Genomic DNA, 18152 nt, shown 5'->3' with positions numbered 1-18152 from the left:
TAAAGTATGAGATGTTTGTAAACTCACTGAAAAATGTCTTGCAGTAGTTTCTGGTGTGCTAAAATCTGAGTCAACCCTGACTCACCCACCTACCAAGTTTTCTATGTCTTTCCAAGACTCATTTCATGGACCTGTTTTTGTACATAAATAACTACAATACTTTAAAATCACCAGAAATACTATTAAGAATATTGCTTGAGAAAAAAAAATTACTTTCATTCTCATTTGCTCTGAAAAAATAAAAAAACCAACAACTCTCATTTCTTTTTGTAATAATTGCATTGTCTCACTCATTGGTAGCTTGTGGTTGACTTTTCTAAATATTTTTGATCAATAGAAAGAAATGTAAAAAATCAGTAGATTGCAGCTTGTAGCTGGAATTGATAGATAGTTTAGGTGGCAGGCTTTGAACTCCCTTGGCAATCAGTAGTTGAAAGAAATTACCTTACTTCCATAACTAGGATCTTCTGCCAAATTTACCCTGTTCACTTCTAAATCTCTTACATATTTTAAAGGATTAAAGTTAAAGATGAGATTAAAAACTTTTCTCTTGGCTTCAAAAAGAGAACAAAATTCTCTGTACAAGCATAACTGACAACCTCCTTTAAGATTGGGGGGGAGGAAAGGGGAAGCTTAAAGAAGTTTCCCCTTTTCTTAACCATTTATTGTCCACTTTTTTGTAACTTGGTTTCCTGGTGAGATGGTTCTTTATATATGGTCTTGTTAGACCTTTTGCAAAGGCGATACTTCATGTTTTGACATAAGTATTTTTCTTTCTTTGAATGCTTTCTTGAATCATTAATTCTCAACAGTGCAGTTAATTCTACATGTTGTGGCAGAATTAATTGTGTTGCCATAACATCACTTTCTCCTAATAAATTTTCCACTGTGGGGATTTCAGCACTTCAAAGACAATACAACGTACCTTTTGCTAACCAGATGATAAGGTTTCATCTAGGCAATGAAGCCAATGATTATTTTTGAACCAACGTATAATTATTAAGACACAGTCAGAGAACTTTCAACGTGCTCACAAGTGGCAGAACTAAACACAAGTAGGAATGTCATGTTGGGGTTGAGGTTCAAAGTTAGCAGCCAGTTTTCGACTCTGCAGCTACTCTAATTACACAACTCTGTAAATTGGAATAATTTATCTTCTGCCAACTGCAGTAATTAATTTTCTTTTCAGTCAGTGGAGGGGGGATTGATCTTTCCTTTATGAAAATCTTTCTCACACAAATACCACTTTGCTCTTCTGTGTTTCCAGTTCTGTAAAGGTGGAACATTGTCCTTCTGTACAACAGATATGTAAGGAAGTTAAGGCTCTAATTTTTCATATGTGATCATATCCATGTGGTGGTTATGAAAATGAGAACCCCAATGTGTTGATATGTCTAGTAACCTTAACATATTAAATACTTGAGGGATTAGATGGGTTTGGGTGGTTGCAAATGGCTAAAGGAGTTTTTCACATGTAGACCATTGGTTTAATTGCAGCCTAGGTCACTAGTTACCAAGTCTGTCCATCTCATGGCTTCTCTGTGTTCTATGTGAAATGAGTTTGTGATTTCAGTACAGTTCCTAGTGGACAAATGCTTCCATCCCCCAAACCACCAATGCATTGACAAGAACTGGCCCCTTAAAAAACACATCATGGAGGTCAGGGATTGTATGGACAGAGTCTAATTTTCCATTGCACTACAGCCCTTTGTGCCCTCTAATGACACACACAGGGCTCCCAAGCCAGTGCATGTGGCCACCTGGGTGATGTAAAACCAGTGTAGCATCGCTATACTAACTACCTTTTAGCCAGCATAGATGGTGTGGCTGGGGAAATGGGAGTGTGCTGGAACACCACTGAACTCCAGCTATTCCTGGCAGTGGAAATGGAAACAGGAAAATATGGGCCTTGCACCTTCTGGGGCAGATCTGCCAGTGCAGTAATGTTGTTTCACATCACTTCAGCAGCCTGAAGCTGGTGTAACTGACCACTCTAGGATTCCTGTGTTAGGGAATGATCAGATGACTGTGAATTGCTGTTATAATGCCTAGCCCACTCCGTCGCCAGAGGCCACCGCAGCCCCTAGCTATACCAGACCCCTGATTCTGAGCTCAGAGGAGCTACGTCAGTGTGGAAATTCAATCAACTTCAAGTATACAAAAGTGTATTAGATATATGAGCCCTGATTCATTTTTTTCTTTCAGTTCTAATGTACCAATTAGGGTGAAAAGGAAAGGAGTAAATCTCCCCAGCGAACTATCCCCACGACAGGGGATCTCTGTGCTTACAAAGGTAGAGGTGGCTCCACTACCTCTGTGCTGCCTTCACAGCAGTACCTCCCACTCCCTCTCCCACTAGTTCAGGGAGTGTTTTGGGGTGGGGTAAGGATGGGGCAGAGACCAGGGTAAGGAGGAAATTGTGGCCTCACAATTCTGTGTCCCTGGAAAGCCTCATGGGGCTTCTGGAAGCAGGGGTGCAAGTTAGGGCAGCCTGAGCCTGCCCCAGGGAGTCAGAACGTGAAGTGTACACCAGCACCTGTAAATCCCCGAACAGCTGAAAAGCAAACTGCCTCCCCTCTGTCCCTTCACCTGTGCCAGGATGAACGTGTCCCATGGTCTTTTTCATATTATCCAATGCTTCTTGAAGACTGTTTCACAACAGGAAATGGGACCATTAGGAGGCAGTATACTTATAATGATAGAACACGTAGAAGAAACTAGGAAGAGAGAGAGAGAGAGAGAGAGAGGTATAATGTGTCAGTAGAAGTACTGTACATACAGGTCCAATTGATAATCTAAATAGGACTACAATTTTGTTTGTTTATTTTTTGATCATAAAGGGCGGGTTCTCTCTGAAAAGACATTTGCTGTATTCCAGTTCACTACATTTGATAATCCTCCTTTGCATCACACTTTAACACACTTAAAACACATCAAAATATGATCAAACTACATTTATCAGCAGAAAACAGTGTGAGTAAAATTATTAAAAATGCTTTGAGTTTCAAAGACAAGAATAAAGCGTGCTCGTTTGGCGTTTAACTTCATATGGTGATTCAGAATTATCTGTTTCCAGTCCTTAATCCTTGCATATTTATATTTGTTTTACTGGTGTTGGCGTTTGTGTGTGTGCTTAATAATTATGTAGGTTAAATTGGAGGCTGAATTCACTTCTACGCTTTCCTGAAATCACAATTAGGTTGGGTTAGAAAAGTCAACATTTTGATTTTGTGGACTAACATTTTGAAATCACGAAATCATTTGCATTCAAAAAGCCTGGGGCCAGATCTTCAGAGGTTGTAAATTGTCATAACTCCTTTGACTTAAATTTAGCAATGCTGATTTACACCATCTGGGGATCTGGGGTTTGTTCTTGGTTTTCTGTTTGATTGTTGGGCCAAAAGCAAAGGAAATGTCTTAGTTCTAGGGTTTGTTTTATAGACGTACATTTTTCCTGGAAAAGAAATTTTTCAAAATCTAAAGTGAGGATCGGAGTAACTGACTATCTCTGGGTGGAACAAAGAAATAGAAGAGAGGGGCTAATTGTTTAATTAGTAAATGTCTGCTTGGTTAATGACATATTAATGAGTTTTTAAGACAGTCATAGCATTTACCATAAAAGACCCATGTGCGTATCCCTGGATGTACTGTATAATTAAGTAATGTGACCCAGAGGAGTCCATCATTTAAAAACCTGTCAGCTGCCTCAAGTTTGATAGCAGATGAGTAAACTCAGGAGGGTCCTACCAGGTGGAATAAGTTAAGAGTTTTAGTCCCAAAGTATTTCTCTGTGTAAAATCTGTTAATCTCTCAGCAGTACAGTCTCTTTGTATGGAGACTGCCTGGATTAGGATTTGCTTCACAGTCCTCTGGGTTCTTTATTACTCAGAAAACATCTGGAGGCCATGCTGGTGCAGTGTTATGAGTACTTTCCTTCTCCACTCTTTAGCTTCACCTATAATGAAACAAGCAAGGTAAGTAGTATTTGAATTGGAAGAGGGGCAAAGGGGCGGGATTTACCTTCCTGTTGTGGTATTCATCTCCCAATCTTTTGATACTTCTAGTTTCTCTCTGCCATTTAAGACATTTATCTCAGGCTTATAGAGATACTAAGGAAGAACAATTTTTCTCTCTTGGGATGTACTAGACTACACAAAATGATGTGTTTCCATTAAAAAGAATTTTCCTGATGAAAGCACTTCTAGCTTTCCACTCACAAATTATACTCCCCACCCTCTTCAAATTATGTGCTTTTAATATTGATTTGCTGAACTTTGTAGCCATTACTTCCTGCTTCAAGCCCTAGGTGTTTTAAATGAGCATGTGCACTGGAAATGCGAGCGGATGTTCTGAAATATTTGCCGTAATCATTAGAGAGGGGTCCAATCACGAAGTCTGGATCCAGCTCTGAACCTGAATTTTAACAAATTTTGTGAGGTTTCATACCCTCTGTGTGTGTGTGTGTGAAGTGGTGGTGTTCTTTTCTCTCCGTTTCCAATCCCCTTCCTGCCCAGCTATATGCACGGTGGGAAGTAGTGGGAATCAGCCCCTACTTTTCTTCTGACAGCTGCACCCTTGATGAAGGGAAACCTAATGTAGCTATGGGAGTTCAAAGGGCCTAAATCTACTGTGTTGAGGCCAGTCATTGTCTGGCCCCAAATAAACATGACTGCATAGGCACACACTGAGAGAGTCCTTTTGGCACGGTAACAGAAATAATGATTAACAGAACTGAAGTTAGAGCAGCTCAATTTGGGAACATTTTTTTAAAATGTTCACTGTTTTTTCATTGAAATTTCAAATTTTGAAAAACCGTTACCACTGTATCAGCTGGTTAAAGGACAGCAAATCTGTTTTACAGAATATTTGCAAAGCTTTTGCAAAAAATTTTAGTCAGATCTTTTCAAATTTTCTGCCAGCTATTATTGCGATAAATAAAGGCAATATGGTGGGCAGAAAATAGTAATTCCCAGATTTCATAAAATGAGCTCCAAATGGTGATGCAGTGTCCTGCCCCAATAGGTTATGGGAGAAGAGCTGAGTAAAATCTCTCATTTAAAACCCATTTTTTTCACCAAAAAATGCCAATTTGAGTGGATCAAAACAATTAGAAAATTTATGTCAATTTGGCAAATTGTTTCAGTCAACAATTTTTGGGGGGGGGGGGAGAATGTCAAAATGGTTCATTTTGGAAGGATGTTTTAGTTCCCATTTTCCTTCCACTTTATTTTAAAAAAAATGTAAAATCTTTAACTGGGAAGGGAAGAGCCTTCATTGTAACAACCAATTGGATAAATCCCACTAATAGCCAGACTAAAGAGGAAGCCAAAAAGCAATATAAATAGCTATTTTTTTCCTAATTACTTTTTACTATGGTAAATAGATATAAAGTATAAAGTTACATATGTAATGATATTTGGAGTCTGAGTGCTAATATAAGAGACAGACTCAGGGTTTTATTCAGACCTCCCTTATGCAGGTGTGCATCATTAATGATTCATTGCTTATTTTGAATTATAAGCTGTACTGCATCGTGGAAGGCAGAGCATGGTCCTCAGAGTCTACTGCACATGTGATACATTAAGAATTATATTGAAAATGTGTAATTTATTAAAATAGCTATCTTGGGTTAAGGCACAATATATATCTGAAAATTAGGGGAAATTAGATGGTGATTCAAGAAAAGGCAAAGAGACTGTGGAAGTACAGTCAAAACTATTTTTCAGATGACATGAAGCATGACCTTCATCTCCGAAGTTAATAACATTCTAGCATACTGGTAAAATGTATTTATTTGCCTGTCCTCTTCTGTTTAGATTCTTTTATCTGTCTTTATCTGTATAAAAATATAATCTTCACCTTGTAAAATTGGAGTGAAAATTGAACAGCTCAGGCAAAAATCTACTTTCCAGCCCTTTACTGCAATGGTGATTATAATGAAAAAATTAATAGTATTTGCCCATAAAAAATTACTTAACCATGATCAAGAAGGTATGTAGAATTTTGCAAGAGTGATATATTTCTGTGGGTGTATATGTATATATATATGGATATATAGGGCCAGATCTTGGCGCAAATTATCATAGCTGTATTGATTTCAATTTACGCCAGCTGAAGATCTGCCCCATAATATATAATATTTAAAATGTAAAAAGAGCACATTAATAGAATGTGATAGTTAGACATTCAATGAGTCGGGATGAAATCCTGACCCCACTGAAGTCAATTCCCCCTCAGAAGCAGGAAATAAAAAATTAAGGTTCTCATAGCAGCATTGTCACCTCTTTCACATATACTTATAAGTCAAATTGCCCACTTTATTAGAAAGAAAAAAAAGTTACTGCTAAGCAAAGTTTCATATTTCAACTGTTCCTGCAGGAAAGCTCTCCTAAAATACTGTAAACACAGGTGATACTGTACAGTGTTCAGTTTGGAAAATAGCAGGTGTTTATGTGATATCCCGGCTTGTACCTACTAATGGTAGACAAAAAGGGAACAAGAGTAGGAAAAGGGGAGAAAGAAAGATGCAAATGAGCTGAAGTACACACAATAATGACTCTTCCTGTGAGCCTCAAATTCATGCAAGATGTGTCCCTTGTAGTCCCCTTTCAAACACTGGCAAGCATCAATTTTAATGGTTTTGATTACTACTTAAGGGTCTGATCCAGCAAACCAATTAAGCACATGCATAATTTTAAGCATCTGAGTAGTCAATAGTACTATTTTAGTTATAATATTAATATAACATTTTATTAGTTGATTAAGCTACACATGTAATGAAGTGCTTTGCTGGATAAGGGCCATGGAGCCAGACTTTAGTCTTCTTACTGATAATATGAAACCACAAAAGAAGTGACTTGTATATGTTATCAGAATCCAGGGATTAAAATATTTTATTAATGTATACCAGGGGATTCTGTATTGATCTATTAATATATGCCTCTAGTATCTCAGTTTACATACCAGGGATATTTACATCAAATCAGTATGAGCACTCACAATCCACTAGTGTGTGTTGATGTATTATATTACCTTAAAATTTGTGCTGTATCTAGTTTTTAGTGTGCATTCGTGTATGTACACAATATATATTTTATATGGAAGGGGAAAAGGAGAAATAGAATTGTATATTTTTATATATTATAGTATATACAGTGTAGTGTTGGGGATTTTTTTTATTTGATCTATGTCTTAAAAGAAAGTGATACTGTGAAGTCGTCTAGGTTTGTAAGCTTTCCTTTGAGAGAGATATGGGCCATGTGTGCAATCTGCGTGCCTAGCTAGTTCTTTGATGATAAATTTGGACTCAGTGTTAAGTAAACTACAAGAAGGTGCCAAAAGCATTGGCGTCTGATTTGGAAAATTGGCAGTGTTTCCTTGGCTGTTTATTTCTTCATCCCGTCTCATTACTTTACTCCTATCAGCTTTTACCTGCATGAAGAAAGACCAAAGGAAGAAGGCAAGAAAACCCTTTAAAGCTTAAGTAGCTATTACAACAAACAGAGCCTAAACCAGTGAGGGTGAAGACTCTGTGATTTTCACTCTTTACGCATACTAGGTGCAATCAAATGACTTGAAGCAATAACACGGGGGGAAATATGTTTTACATAACTTGACTTCCAAACAGTGATTGTCCCTTCAAGGCTGTTTGTTTTTTCAAGTATCCTGCTGATTGTAGGCTCTATGTTAAACCTGTTTTGGATGATAACCTAGCTACACCTTGGCTTTCTGTTACATTAACCCAATTGTGACTGCCTTGAGTGGGCATGAGTTATGCGTGGGGGGTGTTGCCTCTTTAAGTGCTGCAATAATTAAAGCTGTGCCATGTTTCCAAACCGTATTACTTGCAGATGTGGGGAAATACCTAGGGTGCAATCCTGGCCCCACTGAAGTCAAGCACAAAGCTCCCATTGATTTAACAGGGTCAGGATTTCACCCCTAGTCGGTGCAGGTTATTCTACTTACTGTCCACATACAATCTGTATCATAAACACTTGATCCATTATCTTTCTTTATTGGCAACAGGTCCTTGTGTTTCAATCTGTTTTATTCGCTTCAAGATTTCATTGGGCTAATAGACTCGGAGATCTTCTGTTCCCTGTTTGGTGACAAAGTAACTGGCAATATTGTTCCAAAACAATGATGTGTTAGCCAAGGAAATCTAAAGCCACAGAGCCTTAGTATACCATCACTAGGCTGGCCCAGCTGTCTAGTAATAATGGAGATTGTTGTCCAATGGGAGATCACTGCACGGGTTTCATGCTTAGTGCTACCTTCTCTGGGCTGGCAGAGACTAGAAGCTCCTGGGAGAACAAGTACCTCACTTTATTCTTGATCTGTTAATTTTATGTCTCTGTCGGTTAGCGCAAAATGGCTTCTGTTCTCAGTGCTAGCATCACAGTCCCTAATAGGCTGAGCTGACAGTTGCTCCTTGACTGGATCTGCATTTAGTGGGAAGCCCCAAGCCCTGTTTAATCAGCTTTCATATCTCCCCACAACTAGCATCCACTTAAGGTTATCTTGCATCAAAATGGGGAGAACATCACTTGGAGAGAATCTCCCTCCTCTGGCACTGCACCTTAGGCCTCTGCAAGTAGCAGATCTCTCCCACTTGCCATTTTTCTGAGTCACCCTTCTCCCTCCTTCCGTTTCCCTCTGCAACTTGATATTGCTCCTCTTCCCTGGACCTAACAAAAAACCAGTTGTTTAAATTAATAAAGATAATTTTACAAGAGGTAGGGATTGAATTCTCCACCTGCTAAATTTCCTGGCTTCCATATGCTGCACAGACCTGCTGTTAAACTGTTTATAATACACAGGTCTTGTGTTGTGCCCTTAAGCTTCCAGAACATCAGGTCTAGTAGAGTGCCAGAGGGAGCCGGTGACTGAGCACACCCTTTTGTTGGTCTTGAAGATTTCTATCACAGAAGATGTCAGCCAGCTCCAGAAGAAAATGACACCTGCCGTGAGTCATGGGGTGAGAAGAGATGTTTCAGATACATGTGCCCTGGACCATTTAGGAATTTCTAGGTTATAAACCTTGTATTGCACCAGGAAGCAACAGATAACCAATGCAAAGCAGTGCTTTTGCTCTTATTTCTTGTTTATTTTTTATTAGTTCAGTTTAGATAATGCTTGGCACTAGAAAGAAAAAAAGAAGAAATGGGATCCTAGCCCCCTGAGAAACTTACTTTGTGATAATGATATGCTTATAATAAATCACCTAACTGAAGAGACAAGTTGTGCCAGCTGAAGTTTCTGAGTACTCTTCGAGTGTATCCCCAGGTAATGCTCATTGCAGCCCTGAAGGTAACCAGAGTTGCCTTCTGGTTATAAAGGTGTTACATTTCTGTGGTGAAGTCTGCATTAGAGAGGAAGAGCTCATGCTTTTTCGGCAACCATAGATAAAAATAGGCATTAACTTGCAAAGTTGTCCTATCGGAATGTAAGAGCAGCAATGGATCCAAAGTGACCCGCAAATTGCATATTGTATTGGCGAAGGTCAGATGTACACATTCAACAGAAGGTGCAGTTGTGATCCTGGCGCATTTCTCTAGGTATCTGCCCATGCTTATCAGCATAACTTTATATGTTGGCCACACATAGCATAAATTGATTTGCTTCCCTATACCTCCCCACCTTTGTCCTCTGTCAGATAATGGGAGAGCAAAGAGACCTCAATATCTGGATTCAGCAAAAGGTGTTGATTTGACTGTCTGATGTTTATGATGCTGCAGATGCAAACAGTTCACTCTTGATACCAGCAGCTGTATCACATCAAACAGGTGACCAGATGAAACCGTGCTGAATCTTGATTACCAAGTGCTGAGGAAGAATGAGTAAATACGATGACCACCCTTTTGGATCTCTCAGCAAGGAAAGACTAGAACTATTGTAGATTCCTTCAGAATTATGCAGGGGCCATTAGTACTGAAAGCTGCTGACTTAGCTAATAAAAAGGGGCCAGGGAACCTTACTCTTGTCCATTCTCTGTAGGAGATTATCAGTGATGGATAACACCGCTCTCTCTCTCTCTCTCTCTCTCTCTCTCTCCCCCCCCCCCCCCCCACTCCCAACCCCCCACGCTGAGAATCAGACTAGTTGGGATCAAACACCTCTGGAGCCAAGATGCGACTAGAGCTGCTTAACCACTACCTTCTTAACAGCCTTCTTCCGAAAGGGAAGATTAGAGACTGGATATTTGGCAAGGCTGCTAGCGTCAGTAGATGGTTTCTTGGTTACATATCTTAGCACCCCATGTTTATGGATGGTTGGCGTCCTGCCTTTCTGAAAAGAAGTATTAACAATCCTCACTAATAATGGTCCCAAAGCTTCATGTCTGGTGTATGAGGCAAGTTTGTTGCTCATGGTAGGATGCTGTGGCAGCTTCTGTAGGACCGCACTGAGCAAAATTCAGAGATGGTGTCTGCGAACCTTCCATCCCACACTGTTATCCAAATCATCTAATATCTGATTTCCCCTCCTGTCCCCCCCCGAGTAAATTGTGTAAATGGAAAATTCATCCGTGAGAACATAACTTTACAATAAAGTTAAGACAAGCTTGATTCACCTGTTGGCTCAATCTACTGAACAGCTCTTCTGGGTGAGATGGAGTAGTGTCATTGAAATCTACAACAGAAACTGATAAAAAGGACAATTCATTCCAAAGTAAAAGCCTGTGGAAGATCTTCAGAGTCCATTGGAAAGAGCTGCAACATCAGAAATTCTAAGTAGGGGAGCAAGCAAACCTAAAGCATCAAATTTGATAAGAACAAGACAATGGGCATATTTTGGACATGCTTTAAGGATGCCACCAACATGGCTTCCATGTCAAGTGATAATATGGACACCACCTATAAAGGAAAAACGAGCGTGACCTAGAGAAACTGTGATGGGGTTTACTCCCCACATGGGCCCAGCAAGACCTGAATTAGGCCAAGTGGGCCCAATCAGCCAGTAAACTGCAAACAGGGGAGATTTAAGTTGTGAGGAGGGAGCTAATTAGAAGGAAGCTCACCTGTGAGGGAATAGGTTGGGGCTTCTAGAAAGCCAGGAGGCTGGAAATAGTGTAGGGGGAGCAGTTGGGAGGAACGCTGCAGTCCCTCTCCCTGAGGTAAGGGAGAAGAAGCATGGTAGGATGGAGTTTAGGGGTGAGAGCAGTAAGGAGATGTAGATGCACACCTTAACTGTTCACTACAGGACCCTGGACTGGAACCCAGCTTAATTTACAAGAATTATAATGTTACTTATTCATAATTCCAACTATTGTGTATTGCTGTTTTGGTTGAAATTTGTTTGTTTTGATTGTATACATCAGAGATTATTATAATTATTACTATTGTAACTATATTCCTAAAAGGGTATAGGAATTGTGCAGGATATGCCTGGAGTGAATGGATCACCCTGAGTTTATGGGTAGGGGACTTTGGTTTTGAAATGAAAATCAAGATTAACAGAGGGTGTGTGGGGAAATGGGCTCTGTCCTAGAGATCAGAAACTCAAGAGTCTTCTTTTACTCTGTGTTCCCCATCTGGAAATTTTGCGTTTTGTGTGGAGGAAATCCGCAGGACCGCGGGACAACCAGATTGTTGGCAGTGGCAGTGTGGAGCTGACTTTGCAGCAAGGCCCAACCCTAGCAGCAGTATAGGGCTGAAATAGCAGTACACTGGCCCACTGAGTCCTCAGAAGCAGAACAGGTATCGCAGAACTGAATCAGGTCGCTGCACATGGAGCAGGACCTGGCAGGGATTCGGGGTCTCTGGGCAGGAGCAGACCAGTGGAAGACAGCCACTCCTTGACACCCTTTGACTAGCATTGAGTCCCAGTGGACTTATGAGTGGGGTTTTTGGTGAGACTAAGGGTATGTCTACACTACCCGCGAGATGCAATAAATCCCCACCCACCTAGATGCGATAAATCGACCCCCGAGTGCTCTCCTGTTGACTTGTGTACTCCACCTCTGCGAGAGGCACAGGTGGAGTCAACGGGGGAGTGGCAGCAGTCGACTCACTGTAGTGAAGACACTGCGGTGAGTAGGTCTAAGTACATAGACTTCAGCTACGTTATTCACATAGCTGAAGTTGCGAAACTAAGATCGATCCCCCGCCCAATGTAGACCAGGGCTGAGAGTCTAGCCCTCCACAAGTTTCACAATTATAATTTGGAACTATGGGGTTGACCAAACTCCTGATGCCCTGATTTGGTTAGCTCAGTTTCTTGTATGGGAATATACATCATGTTCATATTTCTTTTAATTGGTTTTTCCTCATCACCAAATAAAAATACTTGTGGTTCCATGTTCCTAAAAGACACCCTAGTGTTTGCGAGTGCAGAAGAACCATCTGTAAAGGTGACCAGACTATTTTATTTTAATTTCTCAGAGCCAGAAATAGGAGTACAGCTCTGGGTGGAGGCTTCAGCTACTGCAGTGGTGTCCAAACTTTTCCTGTTGCACCCCCTCCCCATTACCGGTAATGGAATCTGCCCAAGCCCCCCCTCCATTACTGCACAGTTGGTTCAGCAGGGGAGTTTGGGCTGAAGGCAGAGCTGGGGACAGAACTGGGGATGGGAGAGAAGCTGGGGCTAGAGGTGGAGCTGGCCTGGGGGCAGAGAGGGAATGAGGGCAGAGCTGGGCTGGGGGCAGAGCAGGGGGAGGAGTGGAGCTGTGACTGGGGCCGGAGCTGGGTTGCGGAGTGGAGCAGGGGGCAGAGTAGAGCTGTTTATTTAGGAAATATACAATTTTGTTACTTAATGCATGTTTGGAGGGAACATTCTCGGTTGTTTATACCACTATAACTTCAAAGAAGTCGCTGAATAAATGAGGAGTCAATGGAGTTATAATGGTTTCAGCAAGAGGGAAATTGTAAACTGATCAGATGAAATAAATTAGATAAGTTGAATGATGAAAATCAATGCATCTGTGCCAGCAATTTAAAGAAAGTGATTTTCCAACTTACAAAATTTTGAATATATCAAAAATTTAAAATATAACATCTTAAAAGGATCCCAATTTGTAACCTGAGTTAGTGTGTGTATATGTGTGTTTATACACAATGAAATATCAGAAGTGAAATGGTGATTATCTTCTTAACATCTATTCATTTAAATGAATACAAAAAGCTGTAAATTGAGTGGCATCTTTTATCCGTAAAGTATTATTCTCTCTCTAAGCCTTGATTTGATACATCATATGTCATTAGATTCTTCTACATTACATTTCATTTCCCTTCCACAAAGTAGTAGTGCCATATATTAAAGTTCAACCTCAAAAACATTAAAGAGAAGGCATTTTAACCTGCATTAGCTGTGTAGTTAGCTAGCCATAAAGCTTTCTTCCCTCTTGAGATAAATACTCAAACACTTTAACAGGGTAGGGCACAATAGCTGTTCTAAAACAAATAGATTCTTATAATGAACTATGTTTTCCCTTTTTGATTGAATGCCGGTCTTGACACAATTATACTGTAAAGTGAGTCTCTTGCCACTGGAAAGCAGGGAAACCTTAAGTACATCCCTGTCATCAGACAATCCCCAGGAACCGCTCTGCTCTTTTTTAAGTCTTTTTTTCTTGGCTAGCAGCCAAAATCCACTTTAAAATAGTTTAAAGAATGTAGAGTTTGCTTCAAAGCCCACTGAAGTCAATGAAGACTTTCAAAGACTACAGTGGTCTTTGGATCAGGCCCTGGAGTCTGGTCTCTCACTTACTTCAGGGATACTGTTATATTATTTAAGTATGGTGACAATAGTTATGGATAATACCTGGGACAAACCCTGCAATTCTCAGTCAGTTCACACGTAGGCAGAACTCCCAATGAAATCAGTGGGTAAAGGTGGAAGGGTTTTGACCTCCGCCCATTAATTAACAACAACAAAAAGTGTAGATATGTCATTTCTCACCAACTGTTGATATTTAAATTGATAGAATTGGTAATAGAGAAATGTGATGTGGTCTTAAATTGCTGCCTCAAAGGAGAATTATGGTCTAAGTGGTTATGGCATTAATCTCTCAAAGAAGGTTTTTATAACACACACATAAACACACAAAAGCCAATGGTCTAATTATCCTTCCTATTTCCCATGAAGCACCTGGAACACTCTGGGTTTTAAAAAATGTGTTTATTTGCCTTCTTCAACTGTTCTCCCCTCTCCCATAAGTTGATCCAAAGCACATCCACCTCTTAAGTGTCTTGCTGTCCTGGAACACTCATAGATGTTAAGTCTGATTCTCTTTTAAAGCATCAATACACTGCAGCTGATTAATTTCACCAGTATTTGACAAACACTTATTTCAGTCACAGAATTTAAGTGGTTTATAGTAAATGTAAAACAAGTTTATTAAACAAAGGCACAGGTTTCAGTCATACTTAGTACAAGGAGTGAGGATAGAAATGGTTACAAACAAACAAAAGTAAAAATACACATCTAGGACTAAAACTTAACTCCAGCAAGTTACAACCACTCCCAAAACAGGTTTCTCGCCTATATTCAGTTTCCAGGGTCTTCAGCTCTCTTAGTTGAAGGGCTCAGTGTTCTATGATTTCAAGAGCTCTGGCTCCTTGAATCCCCCGAGTGATGGAACACTCTGGGGTTCTCTTTCCTTTCTCTTTATAGTCCAGCAAAACTTTGACATGCATTCTTTGAAAAGTAAGCTTTTCTTTCCTGCCAGGATGTTGAGTGGTTACCTCCTCCCCTTGTTAGCTTGAGGGCTTTGTTTACCTTTTATGTAAATGCATTCCATATATCTCTTGATTTTACCTTGGAGACCCCATTAAAGCAGGTGGAACCACATTCATTTGTCTGGAACAGGGTGTGGCTTAGGCACTGCTTGCCAAATACATTTTAAGAACGTAATTCTAGCACATATTTCTAACTCTTTGCACACCCCCTGTACATACAAAACACAGTGATTTTTGGGACAAGCGTGTTACTAGTTTGTGTATGATACCTTACATGACACATTTTAGATACAGATTATGACAACTGTGTGTTAGGTGCAGTGAGTATGTCTGACCTGACAAGTTGCTGAACCACCAATGCGCCTTTGTGTCACACAAATATTATTTGCCTAGATCTAGTCAGCTGACAATAAGAACAGGAGTACTTGTGGCACCTTAGAGACTAACAAATTTATTTGAACATAAGCTTTCGTGGGCTACAGCCAACTTCATCGGATGCATGCAGTGGAAAATACAGTAGGAAGATTTTATATACACAGAGAACATGAAACGATGGGTGTTACCATACACCCTATAACAAGAGTGATCAGTTAAGGTGAGCTATTACCAGCAGGAAAGAAAAAAACCTTTTGTAGTGATAATCAAGATGGGCCATTTCCAGCAGTTGACAAGAACGTGTGAGGAACAGTGGGGGGGGGGAGAAATAAACTGGGGAAATAGTTTTACTTTGTGTAATGACACATCCACTCCCAGTCTTTATTCAAGCCTAATTTAATGGTGTCCAGTTTGCAAATTAATTCCAATTCAGCAGTCTCTCGTTGGAGTCTGTTTTTGAAGTTTTTTTGTTGTAATATTGCGACTTTTAGGTCTGTAATCGAGTGACCAGAGAGATTGAAGTCATCCATTCAGCTGACAATGATGACTGTCATTTTCCATTCCTGAGTACAGGGATAAAGTACAGGGATAAAGGATGTCTTGCATACTACCATTGCATAACTATCAGTAAAGACCATCTTTTTAATAAGGATCATTGTACATGAAAGGCTAGATTTTAAAGAATGGGAGTCTTGTTACTGGAGATGCTTGGTTTGCTACGCTTAATTCACAGCAGCAAGTACAATTAGTAACCTCTTTGTAAAACGGCCTCAGTTTGTGGCTGCTAATGCATTTGATACAGATCTTGGTGACAAAAACAGTTATATTAATACTGCGAAAGTCTGAAGAATCATAAACTAAAAGGTTACATTTTAAATTCAGAAATTGTTTAGAAAAAGACGCATCCATTTTTCTATTGCGCCAAAGTCATACAGTCAGTATCAAATCAAACATCCATTCATGTTACAGATGCATCTATTGAATTTAAGGATGTTTGCATATGTGAGAATAGAATCCAGTCCTGAGCAGATGTATCTCTGAGCGGTTTTGACTGGGTGGGCAGGTGATTGTGGTGGGGTGGTTCTGGACGTACACTGTTTTAATTAAAACAAAATCCCATATCCTTGATTTCACCAGCTGACAAGTCATAGCAGAATGAGGCAAGCTACTGATCCAGTGGTGCCAAGGTGAATCATTGGGAAAGAGCTTATTTAAATGTGCACATAGACATGATTATTTTAGGTCATGAAAGAGTGATACAAAGGCAACAAGGCTTTTAACTAGAGCTGTTTGGGAATTTTCTGACAAACATTTTTTCACCAGAAATGCCAGTTCTTTGAAACTGGAACTACTTGTGGGAGAGGGTCAGTTCTGACCAAATTTCCTCTTTCAAATTTTTGAAAAAGAAGTTTCAAAATTGTCTAAATGTCCACTTTTGATATTTTGAAAATGAAAATTTTCCACTTTTCCAGGTCAAAATGACTTTTTCATTTTAAAATTTAAGGTAATTGTGTGTGTGTAAAGCAAACAAAAAGAAATAAGGGTAGAAATCAAATTGAAATATTTCCTAATTATTAAAACAAAACGTTTAGATTGGATTGTCCTTAATTTTTTTCCCCAGATTTTTCATTTGCAAAAATTTTCAAGATTTTGAATTTTTATCCCAGCTCTTGATGGGAAATATTTCAAAAATCTTGAAAATTCTCATGGACCAGGAAAAGCATTTCCCGCCCAGCTCTAATTTAACAGCCTCTTCTGCACTTGTATCATGTTAAAGAATCTGAACTGGCATAACATATATGGAGATCACTCTCCAGGGTCAGGAGCTCAGGTTAGAGAAGCATGGCATTATCTCCACTCCTCCAGTAAGCTACGTCTCTAAAAGCAAGACTGAAAAGAGGGTATGGTTAGCAGAAAGAGGAATTCCTGATCACAGCCTTCCTGCCCAAATGCTGCATTCTGCTGTACGATATGGGCAGAGTGTGGCCAGGAAAAAAAAGAACATATGTAACAACAAGCCATCCAGGGAGCAACTGAACAGCAGTTAGGCATATACGTGAATCCAAGCATCTTTCCTGCTTTCTGAGGAGAATATGGGTTACAATCCATGGGAATAACTCATGACCCTGTTGCCACATTGCAGATTGCTTTGGTCCCTGTGACTTACACATCACACATATTTTACAGCCTTTGTTTCTAAGTTGCTTGATATACACACATGACGAGAAATGTGCCTAGGTGTCATGCATCAGTGCTGTTAATCATGGCAATCTCAGTGCCTCGAGAATCAAAAAGCTCATCTAATACTATGGGCCAGATCCCCCAGGTGGTGCAGATTGGCACTGCTCCATTGACGTCATGCAAGAGCAGCAACTTTGATTTAAATGTAGATGGAGTTATGTCTGGTTTAAGACTTGGCTAGGAGGATCCACACTCATTCCATCAGGTTCTTCATAGGAAGATAAGCACAGAGACAAGAGAGTGCCTTCTAATCTCATCACCTCCAGTTTTGCATGCTTTTGACACCATTGGGATAGTATTTACATAGTTCCACGGTCCAGGAGAGTTCAGCCCTAAAGAGGTGTGGATTGTGGCATTTTCCTCAAATTCTTTCTTTCTTTCTTTCTTTCTTTCTTTCTTTCTTTCTTTCTTTCTTTCTTTCTTTCTTTCTTTCTTTCTTTCTTTCTTTCATAGTGAGCTCCTTCCTCCCCTCTGCTTTCCTAAGGTCATGAGAAGAGGGGTGTGAGACATTCCAGTTTTAGGTTTCAGAGTAGCAGCCGTGTTAGTCTGTATTCGCAAAAAGAAAAGGAGTACTTGTGGCACCTTAGAGACTAACCAATTTATTTGAGCATAAGCTTTCGTGAGCTACAGCTTACTTCGTCGGATGCTGTAGCTCACGAAAGCTTATGCTCAAATAAATTGGTTAGTCTCTAAGGTGCCACAAGTCCTCCTGTTCTTTAAACTACTCTGGATGACAATAACTTTTTTTCCCCTTGGTTAGACCAAGGCACACGGATGAACCTCCACAAACAGTGTTGAACTCAGGATGCTAGAAGTGGATGGACTGAAAATACCACATTTTCTGTGACCAGAAGATCAGTC

This window comes from Natator depressus, chromosome 2 (assembly GCF_965152275.1).
Source record: "Natator depressus isolate rNatDep1 chromosome 2, rNatDep2.hap1, whole genome shotgun sequence".
Taxonomy (NCBI): Eukaryota; Metazoa; Chordata; order Testudines; family Cheloniidae; genus Natator; species Natator depressus.
Note: the sequence above shows the minus strand (reverse complement) of the source record.